Below are 6,000 nucleotides of genomic sequence, written 5' to 3'. Positions count from 1 at the left end.
GACAAGACAAAGAAGACAAAATACATAATGAATGATAAATACATATGCTTAATGCATTATTATGATGCATGACATAGGAGCTAATAGGTTATATTGCATTGCGTATTATGCAGATGCATGCACATATAATGCATTATGAAGAGGGTATTCATAGGAGGTGTTACCGTAGGACGTGTTACCATAGGAGTTGTTACCATAGCCATAGGAGGTGTTACCATAGGAGGTGTTACCATAGCCATAGGAGGTGTTACCATAGCCATAGGAGGTGTTACCATAGGAGGTGTTACCATAGCCATAGGAGGTGTTACCATAGGAGGTGTTACCATAGCCATAGGAGGTGTTACCATAGGAGTTGTTACCACAGGAGGTGTTACCATAGGATGTGTTACCATAGGATGTGTTACCATAGGAGGTGTTACAATTACTATAGGAGGTGTTACAATAGGAGGTGTTACCATAGCCATAGGAGGTGTTACTATAGGATGTGTTACCATAGGAGGTGTTACCAGAGGAGGTGTTACCAGAGGAGGTGTTACCGGGGGAGGTGTTACCATAGGAGGTGTTACCATAGGAGGTGTTACCATAGGAGGTGTTACCATAGCCATAGGAGGTGTTACCATAGCCATAGGTGTTACCATAGCCATAGGTGTTACCATAGCCATAGGAGGTGTTACCATAGCCATAGGAGGTGTTACCATAGCCATAGGAGGTGTTACCATAGGAGGTGTTACCAGAGGAGGTGTTACCAGAGGAGGTGTTACCATAGCCATAGGAGGTGTTACCATAGGAGGTGTTACCATAGGAGTTGTTACCATAGGAGTTGTTACCATAGCCATAGGAGGTGTTACCATAGGAGGTGTTACCATAGCCATAGGAGGTGTTACCATAGCCATAGGAGGTGTTACCATAGGAGGTGTTACCATAGGAGGTGTTACCATAGCCATAGGAGCTGTTACCATAGGAGTTGTTAGCATAGCCATATGAGGTGTTACCATAGGAGGTGTTACCACAGGAGGTGTTACCACAGCAGGTGTTACCACAGCAGGTGTTACCATAGGATGTGTTACCATAGGAGGTGTTACAATTACTATAGGAGGTGTTACAATAGGAGGTGTTACCATAGCCATAGGAGGTGTTACTATAGGATGTGTTACCATAGGAGGTGTTACCATAGGAGGTGTTACCAGAGGAGGTGTTACCGGGGGAGGTGTTACCATAGGAGGTGTTACCATAGGAGGTGTTACCATAGGAGGTGTTACCATAGCCATAGGAGGTGTTACCATAGCCATAGGTGTTACCATAGCCATAGGTGTTACCATAGCCATAGGAGGTGTTACCATAGCCATAGGAGGTGTTACCATAGCCATAGGAGGTGTTACCATAGGAGGTGTTACCAGAGGAGGTGTTACCAGAGGAGGTGTTACCATAGCCATAGGAGGTGTTACCATAGGAGGTGTTACCATAGGAGTTGTTACCATAGGAGGTGTTACCATAGCCATAGGAGGTGTTACCATAGCCATAGGAGGTGTTACCATAGGAGGTGTTACCATAGCCATAGGTGTTACCATAGGTGGTGTTACCATAGGAGGTGTTACCATAGGTGTTGTTACCATAGGAGGTGTTACCATAGCCATAGGAGGTGTTACCGCAGGAGGTGTTACCATAGGAGGTGTTACCATAGGAGGTGTTACCATAGCCATAGGAGGTGTTACCGTAGGAGATGTTACCTTAGGATGTGTTACCATAGGAGGTGTTACTATAGGATGTGTTACTATAGGAGATATTACTATAGGAGGTGTTACAATAAGAGGTGTTACCATAGCCATAGGAGGTGTTACTATAGGAGGTGTTACCAGAGGAGGTGTTACCAGAGGAGGTGTTACCATAGCCATAGGAGGTGTTACCATAGGAGCTGTTACTATAGGAGGTGTTACAATAGGAGGTGTTACCATACGCATACGACACACAATTAATCTTCTCCTTTCCCCCGTCTGATAACCAAGTAGCGAATCGCATCTCTGCATGTCTGGCAGACATATCAGTGTGGATGACGGATTACCACCTCAAGCTGAACCTCGGCAAGACGGAGCTGCTCTTCCTCCCGGGGAAGGACTGCCCTTTCCATGATCTCGCCATCACGGTGGACAACTCCATTGTGTCCTCCTCCCAGAGTGCTAAGAGCCTTGGCTTGACCCTGGACAACACCCTGTCGTTCTCCTCTAACATCAAGGCAGTGACCCGATCCTGTAGGTTCATGCTCTACAACATTCGCAGAGTACCCTGCCTTACACAGGAAGTGGCGCAGGTCCTAATCCAGGCACATGTCATCTCCCGTCTGGGTTACTGCAACTCGCTGTTGGCTGGGCTCACTGCCTGCACGATTAAACCCCTACAACTCATCCAGAACGCCGCAGCCCGTCTGGTGTTCAACCTTCCCAAGTTCTCTCATGTCACCCCGCTCCTCCGCACACTCCACTGGCTTCCAGTTGAACCTCGCATCTGCTACAAGACCATGGTGCTTGCCTACAGAGCTGTGAGGGGAACGGCACCTCCGTACCTTCAGGCTCTGATCAGGCCCTACACCCAAACAAGGGCACTGCGTTCATCCACCTCTGGCCTGCTGGCCCCCCTACCTCTGCGGAAGCACAGTTCCCGCTCAGCCCAGTCAAAACTGTTCGCTGCTCTGGCACCCCAATGGTGGAACAAGCTCCCTCACGACGCCAGGACAGCGGAGTCAATCACCACCTTCCGGAGACACCTGAAACCCCACCTTTTTAAGGAATACCTGGGATAGGATAAAGTAATCCTTCTAACCCCCCCCCCCAAAAAAAATGTGATGACGCTGTTCTCAGAGTGACATACAAAGGAATCAAAAGAAAAGGCAGCACCAGCCATGACCTTGGCATTGGAAGCAATGACAAGTCCTGGTGTATACAGCACAAAATGCATTTTCATCATAATGGCCCTGTTATTAAATCCCCCCCTTTAGGGACCCCTCCAAGAACAGAATAGGAGTGTATCTGGACTGGCCGGCCAGCACCCTGTCCTTCTACACGGTCTCCTCTGACTGGCCGGCCAGCACCCTGTCCTTCTACACGGTCTTCTCTGACTGGCCGGCCAGCACCCTGTCCTTCTACACGGTCTCCTCTGACTGGCTGGCCGGCACCCTGTCCTTCTACACGGTCTCCTCTGACTGGCCGGCCAGCACCCTGTCCTTCTACACGGTCTTCTCTGACACATTGACCCACATGTACACATTCCACACCACATTCACTGAGCCCCTCTATCCAGCTTTTGGACTAGCCGGCTGTTACCCTTTGCTCAGTGTCTTTGTGCCAGGTAGAGTAGCCTTCTCCTGGAGGAACACCTGGGTCTCCATGACAACAGTCACACACACACCCTTCGGTTCTAACACAACCGTGTGACTTGATGGCTTTGACAGTGGTCATGACTTCAGATATGGACATTAATAAATCAGTTGTTGTGAGGAGATGACTTTATTATATTCCTGTGACTGTACATCCATGTTCTGTTAGTGCAGTTCTGTAAAATGCCTTTGACTTTGAATAGGATACATATTATTTTTAAGTGTGATCAAATAATTTGTAAATATTTGTTTGTTAAACATGTGTTGCATCATACAGTTAACACAACACACACGTCTCTGTCTGTGTACAGTGGGCCAGAGTTTCTCAAGAAAAATAAAGCTTTGGTTTAGACACTCGTTTAATTTTAGTATTGACTGATATTGGTCAATGTTGGTGGTGAATATTGAAGTAAATTTGGTGGATTGCCAGATAGAGGTATAAACACACAACCTTCTAGACCAGATAGAGGTATAAACACACAACCTTCTAGACCAGATAGAGGTACAAACACACAACCTTCTAGACCAGATAAAGGTATAAACACACAACCTTCTAGACCAGATAGAGGTATAAACACACAACATTCTAGACCAGATAGAGTATAAACACACAACCTTCTAGACCAGATAGAGGTATAAACACACAAACTTCTGGACCAGATAGAGGTATAAACACACAACCTTCTAGACCAGATAAAGGTATAAACACACAACCTTCTGGACCAGATAGAGGTATAAACACACAAACTTCTGAACTAGATAAAGGTATAAACACACAACCTTCTAGACCAGATAAAGGTATAAACACACAAACTTCTGGACCAGATAGAGGTATAAACACACAACCATCTGGACCAGATAGAGGTATAAACACACAACCTTCTAGACCAGATAGAGGTATAAACACACAACCTTCCAGATCAGATAAAGGTATAAACACACAACCTTCTAGACCAGATAGAGGTATAAACACACAAACTTCTGGACCAGATAGAGGTATAAACACACAACCTTCTGGACCAGATAGAGGTGTAAACACACAACCTTCTAGACCAGATAGAGGTATAAACACACAACCTTCTAGACCAGATAGAGGTATAAACACACAACCTTCTAGACCAGATAAAGTTATAAACACACAAACTTCTGGACAAGATAGAGTACAAACACACAACCTTCTAGACCAGAAGGAGGTATAAACACACAACATTCTAGACCAGATAGAGTATAAACACACAACCTTCTAGACCAGATAAAGTTATAAACACACAAACTTCTGGACAAGATAGAGTACAAACACACAACCTTCTAGACCAGAAGGAGGTATAAACACCCAAACTTCTGGACCAGATAGAGGTATAAACACACAGCCTTCTAGACCAGAAGGAGGTATAAACACACAAACTTCTGGACCAGATAGAGGTATAAACACACAACCTTCTAGACCAGATAAAGGTATAAACACACAACCTTAATTCCTATTGATTATTTATATACATGACAGGTTAGGAGCAGAAGCAGGGAGACTGAGTAGAGGGAATATAAATGCATATACAGTCCTCATATGTATTTTGACAATAAAGCTACAATTGTACATTTGGTTCTATACTCCAGCATTTTGGATTTGAGATCAAATATATAATATGAGGAGACAGTATATGTCACCTTTTATTTGAAGGTATTTTCATGCATGTCTGTTTCACAGTTTAGAAATGAAAGCACGTTATGTATCTAGTCCCCCCATTTGAAGAAGTCATAAGTATTCTGACCAATTCACTTAGTGCAGTGTTTCCCAACTCCGGTCCCAGAGTAATCTACTCCCAACAGCACACGTTTTGTTGTAGCCCCGGAGGTACTCGAGGACCGGAGTTGGGAAACACTGTCTTGGAGTGTATTGAAGTAGTGAAATCTTTAATATTTAGTCCCATATTCCTTACACGCAATGACTACATGAAGTTGGTGACTCTACAAACTCGACAACGATGCATTTGCAGTTTGTTTTGGTTGTGTTTTGGATTATGTTTTGCTCCATAGGAGCCTGAAATGTAGCCTGTTAGAAGTAGAGCAAAACAAATGACCTACTGCTTTACCACAGACAACAGTAACACATCGGTTATCACAAAATGACCTACTGCTTTACCACAGACAACAGTAACACATCGGTTATCACAAAATGACCTACTGCTTTACCACAGACAACAGTAACACATCGGTTATCACAAAATGACCTACTGCTTTACCACAGACAACAGTAACACATCGGTTATCACAAAATGACCTACTGCTTTACCACAGACAACAGTAACACATCGGTTATCACAAAATGACCTACTGCTTTACCACAGACAACAGTAACACATCGGTTATCACAAAATGAGCACAACGTTTGGTACTCAAAATAGTACAAAACCACAACCACTTATGGTTCAATGCAACTGAGATCTTCTAGACTGAAGACAGACAACAATGACAAGACACATTTCTACAAAAAGATGCCATTTATTTATTCATATTTCATGAAAATAAGTGAAACATTTAGCATTTTTACCAGAAGAAAATACAGTACAAATCCTTTCCAGCAGAGGGACAAAGATAAGTAGAGGAGGTAGCCTAGTGGTTGGAGAGTTGTGCCA

The sequence above is a fragment of the Salmo trutta genome, chromosome 32 (assembly GCF_901001165.1).
Source record: "Salmo trutta chromosome 32, fSalTru1.1, whole genome shotgun sequence".
Lineage (NCBI taxonomy): Eukaryota > Metazoa > Chordata > Actinopteri > Salmoniformes > Salmonidae > Salmo > Salmo trutta.
The sequence above is the reverse complement of the archived record's forward strand: the minus strand, read 5'-3'. Positions refer to the sequence as shown.